Source organism: Megascapheus bottae, unplaced genomic scaffold (assembly GCF_031878675.1).
Source record: "Megascapheus bottae isolate mThoBot1 unplaced genomic scaffold, mThoBot2.hap1 HAP1_SCAFFOLD_40, whole genome shotgun sequence".
NCBI classification, from domain to species: Eukaryota; Metazoa; Chordata; class Mammalia; order Rodentia; family Geomyidae; genus Megascapheus; species Megascapheus bottae.
The window spans coordinates 1,523,247-1,546,574 of NW_028327715.1; the positions used below are offsets into that span (position 1 = coordinate 1,523,247).

Consider the following 23,328-nt stretch of genomic DNA (forward strand, 5'->3'; position numbering starts at 1 on the left):
GGCCCCGCTTACCCTCCCAGAGACAGAGAAACAAACAAACAAACAAGACAAGTAAAAGAAAGCAAAAGGAACAGGGGCTGAGAATTTAGCCTAGTGGTGGAGTGCTTGCCTAGCATGCAAGAAGACCCGGATTCGAGTCCTTGGTACCACATACATAGGAAAAAAAAAACTGGAAGTGGTGCTGAAGCTCAAGAGGTAGAGCTCTAGCACTGTCCAAGGACAGTGCTCAGGCACAGAGCTCAAGCCCAGGACTGCCAAAAAAAATAAAAAAAGGAACAACAAGGGAAAAACCTCTTGTTTCCATTCCTGGAGGCCCAGCAGTCTTCTTAAATTTATTTTTTAGTAACATGTCTCTATATCTATAAATCAATGTACTTCAATGAAATCTCTGTTCTCTCCTTAATTTGCTTTAATGCCAAAACTTAAGATTCATTTAACTCACATTCTGTCTAAACTCTCATGTATTACATTTTATCTCACCAAGCAATCAGTGCTAAGGATGTAGCTCTTGCATGCTAAGTATGTATGAGGCCCTGGGATTGGACCCTAGCATTGTAGTCAGAACAGAACAACAATCAGAGTGAACATGAGCAGGTGAACACACATACACGCACAGGTATAGTGTTCAGGATGGTAGAGCAATGAACATTCTGATTGTGTTGAGTACTAACTACAAGGTCCATATTCATCCACTTTAGAGCCTGTTTATAAACAAAAACCTCTCATAAATAAAGGCACACATCTTCTGAGAAATGTTCCATCACCTACCCACTCATCCATCTACCCACCCACCTTTTACTCACTTACCAGTCCATCCCTCCATCTGTCTGTCTAATCTCATGTCCATTTACTCACCCCATCCATCCATTTGCTTCATATTTAAAAATGCGTACTGCCCTCAGTTTTTTTGTTTTTTGTTTTGTTTTGTTTTTTTTTGCCAGTCGTGGGCTTGAGCTCAGGGCCTAAGCACTGTCCTTGGATTTTCTCAAGGTTAGAGCTCTTCCACTTGAGCCTCAGCACCATTTCTGGCTTTTTTTCTATGTATGTGGCACCGAGGAATCGAACCCGGGTCTTTGTGCATGCTAGACAAGCACTCTACCACTAGGCCAAACTCCCGGCCCAAAGACATTCTTTTTTTTTTATTTTTTTTTTGGCCAGTCCTGGGCTTGAGCTCAGGACCTGAGCACTGTCCTTGGACTTTCTCAAGACTAGAGCTCTACCACTTGAGCCTCAGCACCACTTCTGGCTTTTTTCTATGTATGTGGTACCAAGGAATCGAACCCGGGTCTTCATGCATGCTAGGCAAGCACTTTAACCACTAGGCCAAACTCCCGGCCCTGCCCTCAGTTTTTGAGCAAGGCTTTTCTGTGTATGTCTAGGGTGGACAGAATCTAACCCAAACAATAGCTTTTCAGGTGCCAAATTTAAAAGGTTCGGGTAGCTCTGCCTTATTTATGCAAAAATAAAATCATATTCAGTTCAAATTATTTCCTTCTACACAATGAAGGATCTTATTCTATATATGCATACTATGTTATTCCATTGTTATCCTTCCTTCAAGAAAGTATGTTGTCTCTAATGTGATTTATAATGTTTTCTTAAATGTCTGTTTTTAACATTTTTGTCTTGTTTTATAATAAAGGGATTGTTTTTGTCCCTAAGATATCTAAATGGAAAGGAAAATTAATGGAACAGTTTTTTTTCATGAGTTAGTACATTGATGGTAATGGTAGCATTAACCCCTTGTTAAAGAGGCAAGACACATATCATTGTGAAATTGTGTAATATTTTTGTAAAAAAGAAATAAGGATTTCTTCAGCTTTCTGAAAACCCTACCTGGACTTGCTTGAACAAATAGTTTGATACGCATATATACAGAGAGAGAACAAAGAAAACTGAAATAGTTCACAAAGAAAACCTGCATGATTCGTATACTAGTGGTTCTTAACTCTAAAATTTATACCTTGTCTAAGGAGATTAACTGAATACACATCAAAAGTGAGGAGGAAAAAAAAGGGGTAAACTGGTAAAAATAAAGTCATGAGATTGATTTTTAATTAGGTACTATACTCATGATCAAAACCTATGAGTTAGCCACACACTGGTAGCTCAAGCCTATAATCCAAGCCTTTCAGGAGACTGAGATATGATGATCATGATTCAAAGCCAACCCTGGCAGAAAGTTTATGAGGCTCTTATCTCCAATTAACTATGAAAAAGCCAGAAATGAGGCTATAATTCATATGGTACATCACCAGCTTTGAGTAAAAAGCTAAGAGGCAACAAGTCCTGAGTTCAAGCCTCAGTACAGCATATGAGAGAGAGAGAGAGAGAGAGAGAGAGAGAGAGAGAGAGAGAGAGAGAGAGAGAGAGAGAGAGAGAGAACAAACTTGTGAGTTTGGAGATATTGGAAATTATTGGTTGCTTTGAGTTAAACACTGTCAAAATATCTCCCAAATTATAAAGTAGTAAGTCAACAAATATGCTAGGAAACTGTAACCATTAAAAATTGGTCTGGTCTGTAATGTATTTTGATTTTAAACTCACAAAAGAGGAGATACAAGAAGTCCATTTTGTTGGGAGCTAGGTGAGTTTTTGTGCTGACTGAGCCTCATTTTCAATTTATACTTTAGAACTTCCAAATTTTCCAGCAGAAATTGGTCAATGCTAAGGTCTCCATGAAGTTATAATGCTAGAAAATAGCAGTGTCTTCCCCAGGAGAGATTCTTCCAGTGGAAGCTGGCTCGGATCTTTCATTCCTGGGACAGGTCTAGTGACCTGTCACTAACCTGGCTTTGCTAGGATTCCTTTATTATTTTCTTTTAGTACTCTGACTTTTTATATTGGTTGATATCTTGGTATATGTCAAACCAGTATCTTTTCTGTGTACATTGTTTGGCTTAACCAAATATCATTCAGAAAACGGTGGGAAAAGTCAGTTTTGTGGCATTATTCCAGAGCATTCTGGTGAATTTTTTCAAAAGAAAAGTGAAATTCATTCAAATTGTATGCAAAATTAATTTTCTTGTTTATGCAATTGGGTTGATAAATGTTCTCGGTGAACTTAGTGTTACCCTTTCCAGAGAAATCTCATTTTTTTTTGGTCAAAAACAAAAGAACAACTCCATTGCAATCTTATAATGATAGAAAACCTACCTTTTGAGAGAATGACTGAAACATATAATTATTCTGTTTCCCTGGCCCACCCAGAAAGTGTCATTTGAAAATTTATTATCGCCAATGTATTTTTTTTAATTCCAGCCTTCTTCTATTTTGTTAGCCTGCTAAACAGGTCCTCGCGGCTGCGTGGTCAGGTTTGGTGGTGGTGTTGATTGTGTTGTGCGTTATTTGCTTGGCAGTGTATAGGTTGGTTGATTATATGTGAGCTGATGGACCAGTGGTCTTTTAACTCTGTGTTTCTATAACTGTTTGCGATGCTAGCTGCTACACCGAAGCCACCATGCTGTTCTCAAGGCAGTCTACCCTTGATGACTTAGATGGACAAGACCCGTTCCTAAAACAAGCGAGCGTGCTCGGCCTAACCTCCGTAAAATGCTCAGCATGGACTTGTCTTCCTCTTCAGCTGACAGTGGCAGTTTAGCATCAAGGTGCTTAACTCGTTCGTGCATGCTTTGTTCTGAAATCTGGTTCCCTTCCCCCTTGATGTCTTTGCAGAGATAAGTTTTATCATGTATGTTGAGTTTCTTTCTTAGCTTGCCTTGGAAGCATGTGCACGACTAACAAAAACAGAACTGTAGCCCCTTCTGAGGCTGACTGTCCCCCAGTGTCCATGACACTAACCCCACTTCAGTTTTGTCTATCAGGGCATTCTTTAAAATTCTGACTGTAAATACTCATGTGTAAGCATGCTACCTATACTTGATTTACAGGTTCTATTGGCAGCCTTCATATGGCGAAACCTCAGGAATTATAGAAACTTTTTCTTAGGATTTAACCCAAGGAGACATACTCTACAAAAGAACACACCCTGAAAAGCTGTCGTGCATAGCCATTTTTAGTTGATTCCGAATAAATCTGCCAATGTCTTATGTGTGTAGCTAACCTAAAAGTCATACCCAGGCAAATAAGTCACACCTATAATCCCAACTAACCCAAGAGGCAAAGATGAGATGGTTCACAATCGGAGGCCAACCCTAGCTAAAAAGGTCATGAGCGAGCCTCCATCTCAACCATTAAACTGGTCCTTGGTGGTATGTGCCTGTCATCCTAGCTAGATGGGATGTGCAGACAGGAAGATGTGGTCCAGGGCAGCCTGAGCACGCCTTGAGGCCTATCCAGAAAACTGAAACAAAAAGCCTGAGGACATGGCTTAACAAGGCTGGATGACTGCCCATCAACTAGAAGCCCCAAGATCAAACTCCAGCACCACACACCACACACAAAAAAGAGCCAGAATGTTTTACCACTGCCTTTTTAAGAGAATATTATTTCGAATGTATCTCCATTGTAGGCTGCCACTTGTTTTGTTTGCAATGAAGACTTTGTAAATATTTATTAATATGAATCAATTGTACAAAGAGGCTTCATTGTGATATTTAAACATGCATGTAAGATACTTTCATCAAAATCATCCCAACCACGTTGCTGGTTTTTTTTAGCCCACCCCTCTCATTTTTAACAGTTTATGATGAACTTCATCATTTAATGTTCATCCACATATAATAGCTTATGTTTTTATTGAATCCTGTCCCCTGCAAAGGTAACTACTTAGAAATGAATTATCTGTAAACAAAGCCAAGACATTTAAAAAAAAATATTTTAGGGGTAGGTGCCAATGGTTCAGCCTGTAATCCTAGCTTCTCAGGAGGCTGAGATCTGAGGATCAAAACCCACCCAAGCATGAAAGATTATGAGACTCATCTCCAATTAACTACCAAAGGAGCCAGAAGTGGAACTCTAGCTCAAGTGGTAGAGCTCTAGCACTGATTTAAAAAAAAAAAGTGCTCAGTGCCAGGTCCGGAATTCAAACTTCAGGACACACACATACATACACACACACACACACACACACACACACACACACACACACACACACACACACACGTGTATAGATAGATAGATAGATAATATATGTGTTATATATATATATATATATATTAGTGTGTTTAAGGATACCAGCTAGATTGTGCTTATCCTGACATGAAAATAACCCAGTCTAAAAGAAATGTAACTCTGATAGCTCATGGTGGCAAATTTGATGATGCTTACTTTGATTTCTGGCAGCTGTGGGGATCACTACAACACTGCATGCTGCAGGATGTAGGCTGGGGGTTTGGTTGGAGCTTGCTGACTTCTGAAGGAGCCCATAGCCTTCAGGCTCTCATGTGATACCCCCCCCAACCTTAGGAACTCTGCTTACCTTGACTCCCAAACATTAGGAAGTCAGAACTTGGGTAGGGTTGCTCCTATAATCTGAAAATCCATGGGGTAGTGAGACAATGTCTCTGCTTGTTAGAGAGCTATATCTAGAGGAGGTAGGTATCTAGTGAATCTCTTGTTAGGCCTTGCATTCCCGGAGCTGTCTACATGATGTGCATTCTTAAGACCAAAGCTCTGAGCAAGTTTAAGGGTTCGACCTGGTTCTTCTGTCACAAGATGCCATGTGGGCTCTTCCCTGCTCATTCATACTCATTGGCATGAGTACATACCAATAAAAATAGATTTTATCTGTACATTTGAAGATCTCCATGTTTCTAGGGCCTACTTGCTCATGTATTTCATGTAGACACGAGTGCATACTTCAGAATCTAACAAATTATATACACCCTCCACCAGGCTCCAAATAATCCTGTCCTCTTCGGAGGTGGGGAGAAGTACTCAGGCTTCCTCCACCTCCAACGAAAGGACACAGCAACATAGGCATGTCAGGAATGGCCTCGCATGGCTTCTCTGTTTTCTGTTCCAACCTTTCCTGCATGCAGATAGGGAAAGCTGGACAAAAAGGGTGGAAAGGAAAGGGAGGAGACAGGGGAAAGTATACCATGGCCACAGCGTGTAGAGAAATTCTGAAAGAGAGACCAATAAGTAATAGTACACAGATGCCTTTAGGAGCCTGGAAGAGAAAGGACAACATCCCAGAGTATAGCGGGCCATGAGAGGGAAGCCATACTGAGAAGGTAAAGATTTCCAGAAAAATGACTGCAGCTCATGGGAGCTGTTGGTCAGTAATCACTGGGTCAGCTCAGCTGGCGATCACTCCTCTCATCCCAGTCGATCTGAGTGGGTCCTTTACGTAGGACTGAGAGTAGAACATATCTTAATTTAAAAAAAAAATGTGGGGCCGGGAGTTTGGCCTAGTGGTTAAAGTGCTTGCCTAGCATGCATGAAGACCCGGGTTCGATTCCTCGGTACCACATACATAGAAAAAAGCCGGAAGTGGTGTTGAGGCTCAAGTGGTAGAGCTCTAGCCTTGAGAAAGTCCAAGGACAGTGCTCAGGCCCTGAGCTCAAGCCCAGGACTGGCAAAAAAAAAATGTGTGGCACTAGCATGGCTTGTTCTTTGCATCTCCACTCCTCTCTTCTTCAGAGACATCTGCTGATGGGTAGGCTATGCTGACTAGATGATGATGATTTAGAAATAAACCCCAAAGCTCATGGCTGTGAACTTTGTTTGAAAAAAAAATATATATATATAGAGAGAGAGATAAGCCTCTGTACATAGATGAAATTTGCATCTTGAGAGAAATGTGACTTGCTTCGGTTTTGAACGGGGTCCGTGCTCACTGTCCACTTCTATATCAGAAAGGCTGCTGTGTGTGCTGTTTCTGCAGACCAGGAATTAGTCTGATGGACCAAAGCAGATGGAATGCATTTTTGAAAATGGGGTATTTCTTTTCCTCTCTTGCTTGATGTTTTCTCTTGGGAGTTCTGAGGCATGTCTTGAGAGTTCAGGCTAGTCGTGGGGAGTATGCACGCTAAGATGAGTGCTCTGTGCCCATCCTCTCTCCTAACAGTGAACCTACACAGTGCACCATGCTGTACTCACGCCAGGGGACCACGGAAACCATCGAGGAAGTGGAGGTGGAGGAGGCGGAGGAGGAAGCCATGGGCTTAGAGCCTGAGCTCAGAGAAGCTGAGGAGGAGAAGCAGGAAGAAGAGGAGGAAGAGGAAGAGGAGGAAGAGGTGGAAGAGGAGGCGGAGGAGGAGGAACAGGAGGAAGAGGAGGAGGAAGAGGAGGAGGAGGTGGTGGTGGTGGAGTTTGATGCCGAGGCAGAGGAGGTTGGCCTCACTCCTGATGAAGAGTTGCCCCAGTTCTCCACAGACGATGGGGATGTGGAGGCCCCTCCCTCTTACAGCAAGGCTGTCAGCTTTGAGCACCTGTCCTTTGCCTCACAGGACGATTCTGGAGCCAAGAACCACATGGTGGTTAGCCCTGATGACAGCCGCACAGACAAGCTAGAATCCAGCATCTTACCACCCCTCACTCATGAGCTGACAGCCAGCAAGCTACTGCTCAACAAGTAAGACCAGGCAGCAGGCCCAGCTCTTTACACAAACACGTATCTTCTGACCTCATGAATGGCCCAGCTCAGCCCCAGTCATCAAGAGCTCACTAGCAACTCTAGGACTTCTTATTCTTTAGTACCTACATGACTGAGTCACAGTCACGAGTCACTGAGTCACGGCCTTGAAGCCGTGTTTCTCTCTAAGGAAGTCTAGAGAGGACTCTTGTGGTTCTTGCTTCTAATCTCATCAGGAGATTGAGATATGAGGATTGTGTTTGAAAGCCTGTCCAGGCAGAAAAGTCCATGAGACTCTTATTTCCAGTTTACCAGCCAAAAGCTAGCCTAGAGGTTTGGCTCAAGAGGTAGCCACCAAGTTTCAGTGAAAAAGCCAAGGGAGAATGGGAGGTCTTGAGTTCAAACCTGAGTATCGGCACACAAAGAGATCTAGACATCCTAATCTGGACATCTTAAATCCAAAATACTTTAAATGCCAAGCATACGAAGTAGATCAACTCATCCCATGAAACTTTTTTCATGCACAAAATTTGGTAAAATAATTTTGAAATTGCCTCCTGGCTATTCGAATACAATAATTAGGATACATAAACTTGATGTTTAGATTTGAGTTTCCAACCCAAAATGTTTCATTATGAAACTCAAATCTCTTAAATTTTGAAGAAGGGAAAAAAAAAAGATCTGAAATCTGGAACACTTTCCAGTCCCAAGCATTTCAACAAGGGATTCTCAAACTGGATAAAATTGACTAAAAAAAAAATAGTGGGAACTAGGAAGTCAGGGCAAAGACTGGGGCTGGGGGAATGCAACAAGAAGGGTCATGCTAAATGAAATACAGTCAGAGACAAAAGTCTGATGGTGTTCACTGTAACAGGATGTTCCATGATGATGAGCTGGAGGAATCAGAGAAATTCTATGTGGGCCAGCCCCGCTTCTTGCTGCTGTTCTATGCCATGTACAATACTCTGGTGGCCCGCTCGGAAATGTGTGCTACTTTGTGATCATCCTCAACCACATGGTGTCTGCCTCTGTGATCACTCTCCTGCTACCCATTCTCATCTTCCTCTGGGCCATGCTGTCTGTCCCCAGACCCAGCCGGAGGTTCTGGATGATGGCTATTGTCTACATTGAGGTAGGCCCGTCACCCACCCAGCCTTCTTTGACTCATGTCGTTTTCATCAGCAGTTACCTAGTGTGATATTTATATACCTCCTCATAGTTCCCGTAGCATGTGGTGAATGATAGTGCTGTTTTGTTTCAAGGGGACAGCTTGAGTGAGATCAAATAATTGACTTGGAGTGTCTCAGTTGTGGAATGGTGGGACGTATTGATACCTGGTTGTGACCGGCACAGTAGTAATCACTGAGATAGTAGCTGTCTTTTGTAAACGAAGGCAGAGTGCTGGCACAAGCAAATACTCAACAATTAGACACTGCAATAACAAAAGACAAGAATATACTTTGAGAACTGGGTATTGATGCCTTATGATTGTAATCTTAGCAACTCAGGCCGTTGAGATCTGAGAACTGTGGTTCAAAGCCAGCCAAGGCTGGAAAGCTTGTAAGATAACCTGTCTCAAACTAACTGTAAGTGGAGCTGTGGCTCAAAGTGGTAGAGCACAAAAAGCTCATGAACAATGCCCAAGCCCCAGGACTGACATCAAAAAGAGAGAGAGAGACAGAGAGAGAGAGAGAGAACATACTTTGAAAATTGGGCTCATGTTCATGCTCATAATCCTATCCACTCAAAGAGTCTGAGATCTGAGGATGGAGATTCAAAGCCAGCCTGGGCAGATAAATCTGACTTTTATCTCCAGTGAACCAGCAAAAAGTGCCTGAAGTGGAAATGTAGCTCAAGTTGTAGAGTGCCTTGGGCAAGAGAACTAACAAAGAGCACTAGGCCCTGAGTTCAAGCCCCAAAACAGCACAAAAAATCATTTTGAAGATACTTTAGTACAACATACATATTTTCCATACATCCCAATAGAAAATCGAATAAGCACACAAAAAATCCAAATGACAGAAAGGACACAGATAAGTACTTATTAGAGAGTACTTATTTGGCTAGAGCAACCTGTTTTTCTAGCCTGTCCTTTGAAATCCAGAGATGATTGTAAAGTCCCAAAAAGCCCAAGGGAATCCTTGCAGCCTCGTGCCAGGCTCCTGTGATGAGTAGTATGGGTAGGTCTGTGAAGAAGGCTGAGTTTCCATCCAGGCACCTAAGGATACTGTCAACAGCACTGCACGTGCGTCTTAAGGTACAGGACTTAGACGTCCAGTTTGAGCCTAGAGATTCCATAGGCTTACAAGTCATTCAACAGGCAATTAAAACAAGATATAAAGAGAATCATCTCACAAGTACTGTTTAAAGCATTGGAAATATGTACCTTCTTCCTGTAAAGAAAATAAAGGTTATAAAGACAAAGACATAGCTATTATTCTCATTGAAATATTAATCCAGCCTTACCAAAAATAGCCATTGTTTGAACATTCCCATTGTTATATCTCTTGGGATGTGATGAATCCATCATAAGTGATGGAAACCTCTCTGTTTTCTTACCCCTCTTTCTGTGAGGGATTTTTTTTCAGACCCCCTTCCTCACCTAAGGATGAGTAAGGGCGGTACCCATAGCATGAAAAGGAAGATAAGAACTGCTTATGCAGCATTCATCTCAAAACTAGAAATGTTCTTGGTGGAGTTGAGCTACCTACCTTCTGTCACATGAAAGGTGACATACATGGAAACCAAGTTGACATTAGAATATGAACCACATGCCAAAAAAAAAACCATAAGAACTGTCAGACTTAAGGAAATCAGTATGAAAGCTACTTCCTCAATATGAGATGACACTTGCCTAAACAGCAACACACAGTACATGATGGTCTCCCTGTGTCTACAACTTATGACACCTGTGACCATGAGACTCTGCTTTTGTTATGAGGTCTAATGATACTGGTATTTCACATAATTGTAGGTATCCCCCCCATCAAAACGCTGAAATGCATATTTTCCTCTAGTTCTGTGTCCATGCTTCTCCTACATACCTATTCCTAAAGAATTTCCTTTGAATTTCTGTCATCCATATGTAGGTGGCAATTGTAGTCAAGTATTTCTTCCAATTTGGATTCTTCCCCTGGAATAAGAATGTGGAATTGTACAAGGATAAACCTTACCATCCCCCAAACATCATCGGAGTGGAAAAGAAGGAGGGCTACGTGCTTTACGACCTCATTCAGCTCCTGGCCCTGTTCTTTCATCGCTCCATCTTGAAGGTACTGGTTGCTAATGGTTCATCAGCTCATGGTGACGCCCCAGCCCTTGTGCTGGTTCCCTGGAAAGCTTGAACAATGGGATTTAGGATGGGGTTAAAGGGTCCATGGGTAGCCTCTGCTCATCTGCTCCTTAAATGACAGTTATATCTATGTAGTGCCCATTTCTCTAAATAGTTCATAAGGGAAACTGGTGTTGATCTGTATTTCAACCCTGGGTTGATCATAATTACTCCACATTTGTGGAAGCTTCCTAAGTACTGAGATCTTAGCCGACACACCAAACTCTACCGTGCTTCAGCTAGAAACTCAGGAAACACTCAGAAATGGATCACAAGGCCTCTCATCCCCATTACACCGCGTGCCTACTCCTAGTGTTACTGCTTCCATAGGGGTTCTCTTGTGAATCCATCCATGGTGGCTAAAGACCACAGCTGGTACAGCCAATTTGCTGTAGAGGGTGCTCTTCACCATGTGACTCCAGAAAGACCCCCGGCAGGGCAGAGCTAAGGAGTGGTGTGGGATCTTTCTTCTCACACACTGTCATAAACAAAGCTTTATTGTGCCATTCCATGTTAATGAAATTCAAATTATCCCATAGTATTTTTCTGTACTCATGTCCTCCTGTTACTTGAAAGTTAGCTTTTGATAAAGTGTTTTAAATGTATTTTATCAACTAGTGTATCAGTTCCGAGGATCCTTTTGGGCACAGGCTTGGAGTTTACACACACACACACACACACACACACACACACACACACACACACACACACACACACACATTGTCTTTTGGTGAACTGATCATTTTCTGACTTGATCTCCAACCACTTGGCCTCTTAAATATAAGTCATAAGAAGGACCAAGCCTGACAGATCTCCCAGTCAGAGGACAACCCCATTGGAGTACTTCATGCACAGGGCAAGGCTGTCCTACATGCTATAGCTTCATGCAGGCAGCCTTTGGCTCCAGGGAGATCCCCAGGCTCTCCGCCTCTTGTTCTGCCATTTTTCCTCTCTTCATCAGCTCCTCATTCCATTTCCATTAAGTAAACACCAGGCTCTTGCAGAGAGCATCATATTTGAGTAGGATATTTGCCTCATATTTGAGAATATTTGCTTTGTTCCTGAATCTCCCTGATGTGAGCCAGCGGTCACTTCTCACTGTGAGGCTGTAGGAGGGATAGGACCACTATGGGAAACAGGGGTGCTGGTGGATTTGGAGTGCAGGGGAATTCTCAGGGCTACCTCATTGCAACACTCCCAATGCTAGCTTTGAACACAAAGACGTGTTCTGGAAAACGCTTTTGTCCAAGCAATTATTTCATCTTTATTCCAGCTGCCAGAGCTTTCTTGATCTTCTCTATCAATCCATCAGACTGCTTGCTGCCAGCCCTCTCTTTTCCTGGGACCATCGTCCAGCTTCTGCACACTTCTCTCCCTTGGTTCACTGGGTTTAATACTGTACGACAGAATGCCAGCTCCCCCACTGGAAATGGTCACTTCCCTTGTCACTTTCTGTCTCCTCAGTGTCATGGCCTGTGGGATGAAGATGACATTGTTGATAGTGGCACAGACAAGGAGGAATCGGATGATGAGCTCTCTCTCAGACATGGCAGAAGAGACTCTTCAGATTCACTCAAGTCCATCAACCTCGCAGCGTCCGTGGAGTCTGTGCACGTGACATTCCCAGAGCAGCCTACGGCCTTCCGCAGAAAACGTTCCAGCAGCAACACCCAGATCTCCCCAGGATCCAGCTTCTCTTCAAATAGGTCCAAAAGAGGTATCTGCCACATGGCGTCAGGCTGAGCTCATCTTGCTGGAACCTGTGGGTCATAGGAAGTGACATTACTAATTAGCTGTTATCAAGAGATGGATATTGTAACACAAGTCTAAGTCTTGCCTCTGCTGGTATGGTTTCTTTGCTCTAAATATCTGACTCCTTGCAGGACTGACAACTTCAGAACATTGCTAGCGAGAAAATGTCAAACATATGATTTGTTCGGGATGCATAAATATTCTGCTGGAATGGTATTCAGAGAACTAAGTCCTTTGAAAAGTGGATTTTAATTTAGCCAGTGGGGGCTTTTCACAAAACTACCTAGTTAATTCCTAAATGACTTACTACTTGCTAAACAGCCAGTGTGATCAGAAAGTAGATTTGTTCCGGGCTCACGCCTGTAATCCTAACTACTCAGGAGGCTGAGATCTGATCAAACCGAAAACTGGAAGTGGTGCTTTGACTCAAGTGGTAGAGCCCTAGCCTTGAGCTGAAGAGCTCAGGAACAATGCCTAGGCCCAGAGTTCAAGCCCCATGACTGATGAAAAAGAAAAAAGAAAGAGAAAGTAGATTTGTCCTACAGTTGCTACTCTTAGAGTAACTGAGTAACTAGGCCTTCATATTTGTGGAAACTAGTATTTATTTGGAAATTGCCAAATGCTTGGGGATGTTTGTCCTCAGAACCTGCTTCTGAGGCAGACAGACACTGGCAGACCTCATTTTTGTCATTATACCCTTAGTGAAGTCGAGGCATGAAAACAGGGATGGGCCATAGGTTCTACCAGGACTGTTGAGCACATTCAAGGCTGTTCTTCCAGTGTGTCCCTAGAAAATCCTTGAGCAGCGATTTCAGAGCTAAACCCCAAAGATGTTGTTCAGTGACGCAGAGTTGAGAAGACAGCCTACTAGACACTAGTTCGTGAAGCCATCTGCCCAAGTGCCCTCCAACCATTAAGCATGTGGGCTCCACGGGCTGCCCCGATACTGTGAGTGACAGGTCTGACTCACCCCTCACCCAGCATCTTGTGATTTCTCTCCATTCTTTGTTGCTTTTAGGCAGTACAAGCACCCGGAATAGCAGCCAGAAAGGAAGCAGTGTTTTGAGCATTAAACAAAAAAGCAAAAGGGAACTTTACATGGAAAAACTTCAAGAGCATTTAATCAAAGCAAAGGCATTTACAATAAAGAAGTGAGTATACCAGAAGTTAGTCACAGAGCTGGGGAAGTGGCTTTACTGATTTTTTACAACCAGAGGTGAGATGTACCCCCAACCCACTTTCCAAGGCTCAGAATCCTCTTTTGTGCCACAAGCAAGGGAAGAGATGTACAGTATCATCTTCAGAGATCATACCTGTCTTGGCAAAAAAAAAAAAATCCTATCTGCCCTCCTATAAGGATCTGTCTCCAGAAAGATTATCCTGAGACTGAGAACAGAATGATCTATTGATCATAGGGGCTAATTATTCTCTCCTCATCCTCCTCCTCCTTCTGAAGCAAGTATGTGTTATTTTCTGACTTGCAGGACTCTGCAAATTTATGTACCCATCAGACAGTTCTTGTATGACCTCATTCACCCAGACTACAGCGCTGTGACTGACGTGTATGTGCTAATGTTCTTGGCTGACACTGTAGATTTCATCATCATTGTCTTTGGCTTTTGGGCCTTTGGGGTAAGTTTGAGCAAAGGCCTCTGAATGCCCATCATTTACTGGGCAGTACCACTCAGGCCTAAACCTCATGTCTCTTCCCAGAAACATTTGGCGGCTGCAGACATTACCTCTTCACTGTCGGAAGACCAGGTCCCTGGGCCATTTCTGGTAATGGTGCTCATTCAGTTTGGAATCATGGTGGTGGACCGAGCACTCTACCTCAGGAAGACTGTGCTAGGCAAGGTCATTTTCCAGGTCATCCTTGTGTTTGGGATCCACTTCTGGATGTTCTTCATCTTACCTAGTGTGACTGAGAGGTGAGATCTTTATGAGCAGAGACAGAAGGAAATGAGACGCAAAAGTTTGGGATCTCTTCTAAACTGAGTGCAAATCCACACTCCCTTTATTTATTTATTTATTAGTTATTTTTCAGATAAGCGCTCACATTTTTGCCCAGGACTAGCCTAGATCAAGATTATCCTGGGTCCTAGTGGTAGAGTACTTGCCCAGTATGCACAAAGCCCTGGGTTCTATTCCTCTGTATCACATCCATAGTAAAAGCAGGAAGTGGTGCTGTGGCTCAAGTGGTAGAGCCCTAACCTTGAGAAAGCTCAAGAACAGTGCCTAGGCCCTGAGTTCAAGTCCCAGGACTGTAAAAAAAATTATCCTACCTCTGCTCCTTGCAGAGATGGAACAATAGGTGCTATGCCTAGACCCCAAATATAACTGCCAATCATGATTGCTTTTAATCTAGACTAAAGTAGTTACATCACTTGTGTTTTTATAAGTTATTAATAGATGCACTGAATAGCAATTGACTGTAATCATGGCTTTTGAAACTAACTGCACATTGGAAGTTCCATTATTTGATTCTCTTGCCCCACCTTTTATCTTCGGCACACTCTGCTGTGTATGAAGAATTCCTTAGAATTGCTTTAAGTGGCAAAAAATGAGATTTGTTGATTTTAAATTGCAACTTGTATCTCTTTGAAGCAGCAAAATATTCTCATGACTTTGTATATTTTTACATTTTAGGAAATTCAGCCAGAACCTAGTTGCCCAGCTTTGGTACTTTGTGAAGTGTGTTTACTTCGGGCTGTCAGCCTATCAAATCCGCTGTGGGTACCCGACACGAGTGCTGGGAAACTTTCTCACCAAGAGCTACAATTATGTCAACCTCTTCTTGTTTTAAGGGTGAGGAAGCTGTGTGTCACTATCACTGTTGGAGTGTAGGCTGACAGCTGTTTTTTGTATAGAAAGGAAGAAGGCAACTGCAGAAATGGCAGTCATGAAATGCCTTTTGAGTGTAATTGCCCCTCACCTGCCAAGAAAGCTATTCTAGGATCAACTACATGATATGATTTTCTATTTCAGTATCCTACTTAATTACTGTGAAAATACTTGGGGGTGAAAATGGGGTTATGGGCAGGCACTAGTTCATGCCTGTAATCCTGTCTAATCAGCAGACTGAAATAAGAGGATCACAGTTCCAAACCAGCCTGGACACAGAAGTTCTTGAGTCTTCAAGCCAATTAACTACCAAAATAAATAAATAAATAAACAAACAAACAAATAAATAAATACATGCTGGAAGTGGAGCTGTGGGCTCAAGTGGCAGAGCATTAGTCTTGGGCAAAAATAGCTCAGGGACAGCGCCCAAATCAAGCTCCAGGAACAACAACAACAACAATAATAATAATAATACTAATGGCTGTGTGATCCTAAAATATTAATAAACTGAGCGCATAGACTAGACCATTAAAAACACTTTGGGAATTTGAAGAGGGAGTTTTATCCCACCAAAAGCCACCTGAGCAGGGTGCAGTGATTCACATCTGTGATGCTAGCTACTCAGGAGGCTGAGATTTGAGGATCTCACTTCACAGCCAGCCTGGGCACTAAAAAGTCCATGAGACTCTTAACTCCAATTAATCTCCAGAAAACCGGAAGTGCCACTGTGGCTCAGGGGGTAGGGCAGTAGCCTTGTGCTGAAGAGCTAAGGGACAACCCAGGCCCAGAGTTCAAGCCCCATGACCAACCAAAAAAAAAAAACAAAACATCTGAATGCTATCAGCATGCTTTGCTGTGGGTAGTATGTTCTTCAGTGCCATGATTCAGTGCATCTTCTCTCCATCGCCCTGGATGTCAGTCACATTACCACATGAGACACATGAGACACATGAGACACCTAAGCACTGGCTATCCAGTCCAGAAGAGGAATGGGGGATATCCAGCTCTTGTGAACAACAACACATTGAGCATTCAGTTCTAGGTTGGGCCTAGGCCTAGTACATATGTCTTTTAGGAGCCAAAAGAGCCCAGGTGGGAATTTCTCAGTGATCAGAATTCTAGAACAGTCTCTAGTTCCCCAGGCTGGGAGAAGGTCTGTGCCCTTCTTAAATCTGAATCTTCCCCCATGCCTAGAGGAGCCTAGGCCAAGCTACAACATGCAAAGGAGGCTAAGACAGAGGCGACTGGTCCTCCCACAGAGCTTCCTCCTGCCCTCGCCTCCCAGTGGCATGTCCTATCCCCCCTGACATTTCCCTTTTGCCCTCATCTTCTCTTACCAGATGTATTGTCTTTACTACTACATCCATCAGGAAGTAACACATAGTTCAGTAACCCTATGGCCAACAGATAATCATAAACAAATAAATGTGAATGAAACTTATGTCATTAAAAATGGAACCCAGCCAGATGCTGGGGATCACACCTAGCTACTCAAGAAACTGAAAGCTGGAGATCATGGTTTGATTCTAGCCTGTGCAGAAAATCCATGAGACACACACACACCACACACCCCTGCATGCATGCATGCATGCATGCATGCAAACAAATAGAAATAGTAATTGATTATATAATTACCAGAGAACATGATAAGAATGAAAAATACTAATGTACATATTGAGCTCATAATGCAAGTTTGATTTTCCTGGGAGAGTCACCTTGAGAGTTTGTCTTCAGCCGTTAGGTTTAAACAAAGGAAGTGCATGCATTCTTGAGGTGAGGTAGATAATGGGGCCACCACACAAAGACTTCTCTGACCAGAGGTGGTTTCTGGCAGGTTCCGCCTGGTTCCATTCCTGACTGAGCTGAGGGCAGTGATGGATTGGGTATGGACAGATACAACCTTGAGCCTCTCCAGCTGGATTTGTGTGGAGGACATCTATGCCCACATTTTCATCCTGAAGTGCTGGCGGGAATCAGAAAAGGTAAGAAGCCCATAAAAGTGCCTCCTTCTCATTTGTTTCACTTGTAAAGCAGATTGCTTACAAGGATCATATAGCTGGTGGGAGTTTTATGGCCAAATGAATGCAGGCAGAGGCAAAAATGGTCATGGCCTATAAATAATTGTGCATTGATTTGCAACTCACTGGAGTTGGAGGTTTTGATCTTACTTTTGCCGGTGTCAGCAATAGCATTCAAATATTTTCTGCCTCTGGGTGCAGTATACTAAAGTTATTGTCACAGTGCTCTCTGGGGCAGAGGCTATGGAGTGTGGAAGATGGCCGGAGCTCATGTTCACCTTCTTTCAGGACAGCTAGGGAATGAACCTCTTTATACAAAAGAAATTCAAGTGTAAGTATTTCTTTATTCCACTGTGTTAAATATTCAAATACAGATGAGATTTGTTGGATTTTTCAAAAGTTTAGGTAGCATATAAAGTAAGAACCTCTTGTGTAATAGCAATAAAAATACCCAGAATCACACCTGTAATCCTAGTTCTAAGCCAGCCTGAGCAGGAAAGACTGTGAGATTCTTAATCTCCAATAAACTACAATCAACAGAAAAGAAAGCCAAAAGTGGAGCTGTGGCTCACTTTAGTGAAAAAGTTAAGGGCCAGGTGTGGTGACCCAGGCCTGTAATCCTAGCTGCTCAGGAGGCTGAGATCTGAGGATCAAGATTAAAAGCCAGCCCAGGCACAGGAGGATATGAGACTCTTATCTCCAGTTAACCTCTAGAAAATGGGAAATGGGGCTTAGCTCAGGGTAGGTTGGTAGCCTTGAGCTGAAGAGCTCAGGGACATGAGCACCTAGGCCAAGTTCAAGCCCTATGACCCACCAAAAAAAAAAAGCTAAGGGACATCATGCAAGGTCTTGAGTTCAAGTCCCATTATTGGCATGCAAAAAACATTATTCTTTGGAACTGTCTCCCCCGATCTACATAAATTCTCTTGTGTACTTTGAGTTTCTGGTGCTTTTTTCACATTCCAGACATAGGCCCATCATGCTGCAGCCTCTGTGTTTATGAGGCTAGTAGAGCAAAAGAGATAGCACTAATGCAGGTGCTCGAAATTGTCTTGGCATGGTCTTACGTTAAGGGAGCAAAGGAACTGACATAATAACAGGATGCCTTGATCTACGTTTTGGGGGGGAGGGTTTGGGGGGGTGGAGGTTGGAAGCACTGGGATTTGAACTCAAGGCTTCCTTCTTGCTGAGTACTTGCTCTACCACTTAAGCCATATGCCTTAGCAGCCCTCTTTATGTTGATGTTTTGGTTTTTTTTTTTTTTGACAGAGTTTCACTTTATACCTGGGACAGCCAGAACTGCAGTCCCCAAGTTGCTAGAATGATAAAGAGTGAGCCATTGTACTCAACTTGGTTCATTTTTGTTGTTGCTGCTCTAACAGAAACCCTGAGACTGGGTGATTTTTAAAGAAAGGAAGGTTGTTTGGGTTCCCAGTTCTGGCTTCTACTAATGAATTCCCACTGATCCATGCATGACAGAAAATCAGGGAAACTGCCGGGCTTATGTTGAAGAAGAAAGAAATTAAGCTCCTATGATAGCAAGCCTGTTTTCCCAACAGACATCAATCCATTCACAAAGTCAAAATGCCTTGTAAAGCCTTCGTTACCCCTCAATACTGTCAGCTTAGAGATCAAGGCAGCACAAACTGTGTGTAAACCAGAACACAGGAGCGAAGAGCCACCATACCAAAGAGGCACTGAGGGTAGAAATCATTACATATGAGAAAAAAATAATTTTTATTCTAAGGAGAATAGATAGTTTTCAGCAACTTGAAATAATGGAAAGAATGCAAACTAGAATTGATTTGTGAGATAATCAACAAGCTAAACGGAAAAGAGAATTAAGACGAGTAATCAAAAGGTCCATAAAAAGAAAAGAAGATGGCAATTAAAGTCACTCTGTTACTAAATTGGCTGCTTCAAGGGTAGGTTGCTAAGATATGTACCAGCCACACAGATAGATATCATGGCAGCACTCGGCTCACTCTCAAGTGTTAGATCACTCACACCATAACAAAGCACCTGTGATATATCAGCTTAAAGAGAGGAAAGATTTGTGACTTGCTATCTTGACCACTTGTTCTTATTACTTTGGGCACTGGGCAGCACAGTTCGCCAAGGCAGGAGCCATGTAGCAAAGTCCTGTGTTCAGCACATGGTGACTGGGAAGTAGAAAGAGAAAAACATCAAAATCCCACAGTCCTCCACCAAGGTCTTCCCCCTAAGACCCAGCCCCTTCCAGGAGCAGGAAGAATTTAGCACACAGACCACCAAGGGGCATTCCAGATTCAAACAGAACTTCAGCCCTGGAAGTCATTTTTCCACAGATAAATGATCAGTTGTGTATCTCCGCTAACAACGCTTAGTTCAAAAACTGGTTTCTCTTTCAATGGTCATGTTCATTGGGAATCCATGGGAGACTTTTTCTTCTTTCAGGTCTGCCAGATGCCTAAGTTTCTTACATAAAATGATGTTGTAGTGTATGTGTATATACCAAGGATAATCTGTGTACTTTGTCATCCCTAGATTACTCATAAAGCCTAAGAATGCAAATGCTAAGCAAATACAGGGCTGACCGTATTGTTCGGGGAATAATGACAAGACAAAAAGTCTCTAATGACACAAATTCCCACTCAGGTGTTCCTTTTTGTATTTTTTGTACTGGTGCTTTGACTCAGGGGCCTGAGTTTGCTAGGCAGGTGTTTACTACTTGAACCACACTCCAATCCTCTTGTGCCTTTGCTATTTTTCGGTCGGGTCCTTACAACAGGGGCATGCAAGCATGCAAAGTTTTTGCCTGTGTTGGCTTCAATCACAATATTCTTCGAGTGGCTAAGATTACAGGTGTGAGCTGTTCCACTCAGTATATTTGATAGGTTGATTTCCTACAAACACAGTATAATACAGTTGATGAACAAGAACAATTTCCAGAAAGGCACACGCCCACTCATGCAGGCCACTTATTCCTGGGCAGATTCCACAATGATTTCCTTACAGCTGCTTCCCAGAGCGCTCCAGGAAGCTGGTGGGAAATGTAACAGAGCAGGGCTGCTGAACTGAGTTTCCCCACTGGCCTGTAGTAAAGAGCTAAGTGCCTAGGAAAGGGATGACTGAGTAGTTCAGAGAAGAAAATGGCAATCCCTTAGAAAAGTGGCCACCTGCCTGGAGATAGATCCAGAGTTCATCCTGAACCACCCAGGGAGCACAGCAGGGAGGAACAAGAGCTAGCTCCAGCGGCTATTGAGATAGCTGAGGACTAGGGCCCACTTTAGCAGAACAGACCACAGCTGTCCATGACAGAGATAAGACACATCTGCTTTGCTGGGGGCTTAAATCAAGTAGCAGAATGCTGGAACAAGTTCCAGTCCCAGTACCATCAGAGAGAAAGAGAGAGAGACAGAAAGAGAGAGAGAGAGGCAAAGACAGAAAAACAGAGAGAGAGAGAAAGTGAGAGAGAAAAAGGAAGGAAATGAGACAGGGAGAGAGAAAGAGAGGAAGGAAGGGAGGGGGAGGGAGGTAGAAAGGGGAGAAAAGAATGAAGAAAGAAAAGAAAGAAAGGAAGGAAGGGCAAGAGAGACACATTTTTCTTGATCTCACAGATTCCTTCACAATGCAGAGTTATTATGGTGTACTGACAGGAGTGCCCTCAACTTGCTTCATTGACTGAATAGTGGAAAATCAAATCAGCTCATTTGTGTATACACACACACACACACAAACTCACACACCATATTTGATAGATATTAATCAACTAATTAATTTATCAGTTAATTCAATATTAAAATACTGAACTCTAGTTTTATTTGTGAAGCTCTAAATTAGAATATTAGAATTTGTGTGCATCTGTAATCTCAACTACTAAAGAGGAAGAGGTTGGAGGATCTTGGTGTCCGGCCAGCCCAGATAAAGTTAATTAAGAAAACAAAAACCAAAACTAAAAATAAAAGGTATCGGGGGACCAGGAGCATAGCCTAGTAGTAGTGTGCTTGTCTAGCATGCACAAAGCCCTGGGTTTGATTCTGTTATGGGGTCAAGAGGAGGGGATTCCACATCCCTCCAGGTGGGGATTCCACGTCCCACCAGAGTCCACCACACAGAGACAGTCTCATATAAAAAGGTGAATTTATTGGAGAAATAGATGGTGAACTGACCAGCCAGGGACACAGTGCAGACTCGGGAGCTGACACTGTGACCCTGAGCGGCTCTCACGCAGGGTTTTTAAGGGCAAAACCCATGTGGTGGAACCTGGCCACACAGGTGGCCAATGGGATAGTTACATACACAGAGGGACCATAGCCAGCTCCAGCCACACGCAGGTAGCCAATAGGGTTACAGCCCAGTGTTTGCATTTACCTATCACCTTAGTTGGAGTTGCAAATTGGGAAGGTCTCCACACAAAAGGGGCCCACCCCCACCCAAGCTGATATCCCTCCTCATGGGGGTGGGGAGAAGGTCAAGGTTGCCCCTCCCTAGAAGTGCAAAGGCGACTGGGCTGTACCAGATATCCCTCCTCATTGGGGGGGGGTTGGGAGGTCAAGGTGGCTGGGCTGTACCATTGTCGACCTTCCACAATGGGGCAGGGGAACTCTTAGGCATTCTGGGTGGCACCAGTCCCTGCTCCCCTCTACACTCCCTGCTCCCCTTAACAATTCCTCAATACCACATACACAGAAAAGGCCAGAAGTGGTGCTGTGGCTCACGTGGAAGAGCGCTAGCCTTGAGCAAAAAGTGTTCAAGAACAGTGCTCAGACCCTAAGTTCAAGCCCCAGGACTGGCAAAAAAAAAAAAAAAGTAGTGTGTGGATGGACAGAATATGTGTCTAGCAAGCACAAGTTCAGTCCGGGTACTGGAGGTGGAGGGACTCGGAGAGAACAAAGGAGAAAGTTTTCCGCAGGAATGCAGGGGTGGATCTGGAGCACTTTTGCGCCTAAGGAGCAGAGCTTCCCCTCTCACTGCCCACAGCACTTAGTGGAATCTTACTGCCTGCTTCAAATCCAGTGGAATGACCTCCTGCCTTATGGGTGCAGCGTGCAGACTCCTCCTCCTGCCCATCACACTCCTGCACTCCTCTCACTTCTCCACTCTTACCCAGGGGAACCCAGGCCCTCATACATCAGGAATTCAATTTTTGTGTATGTGTAGGTATTGGAGTTTGAATTGAGAGCTGGAGGCCCTTGTTCAACCTTTCCCCTCATGGCTAGCACTGTACTTCTTGAGCCACACCTCCAGTCTAGTTTTTTGGTTTTGGGAGTGGGGGGTTTGCCAGTCCTGGACTTGAGCTCAGGGCCTGAGCACTGTTGTTGGACTTTCTCAAGGCTAGAGCTCTACAAATTGAGCCACTGCATCACTTCTGGTTTTTTTCTATGTATATGGTACCGAGGAATCGAAACCAGGTCTTTGTGCATGCTAGGTAAGCACTCTAACACTAGGCCAAACTCCCTGCCCTAGTTTTGCGTTTTGTTTGGTTGGTTGGTTTTATTTGCTGGTTAATTAGAGATAAGAGTATCAGGAACTTTTCTGCCCTGGATGGCTTCAAATCATGATCCGCAGATCTGAGCCTCCTGAGAAGTGAGGATTATAAGCAGAGCCTCTAGCACCAGCTTCAGGAATGCCATTTAAAAGTCTTTCTATCCTCTATGCAGGGAAGGCTGACTTCAAGACGCTGGTTTTAAGTATTCAGGAATTTAAAATTTCTTTTCCATACATAATGCCTTAAAAACATTCAATTTAGTCTGCAGGATGTGTGACCCACACTCACAAACAAAACACACAACTTTTCAGGATACTTTTTTTTTTTCTTTTTGCCAGTCCTGGGGCTTGAACTCAGGGCCTCAGCACTGTGCTTGAGATTTTTTTATGCTCAAAGCTAGCACTCTACCTCTTGAGTCATGCTCCACTTCTGGCTT

The 23,328-nt window shown here is 43.3% G+C and overlaps 1 pseudogene; it reads left to right on the top strand.

Annotated features, from left to right (window-relative positions):
* The window catches only part of LOC150039295 (piezo-type mechanosensitive ion channel component 2-like), a 171,653-nt pseudogene that overhangs the window by 144,537 nt on the left and 3,788 nt on the right, over positions 1–23,328 (top strand).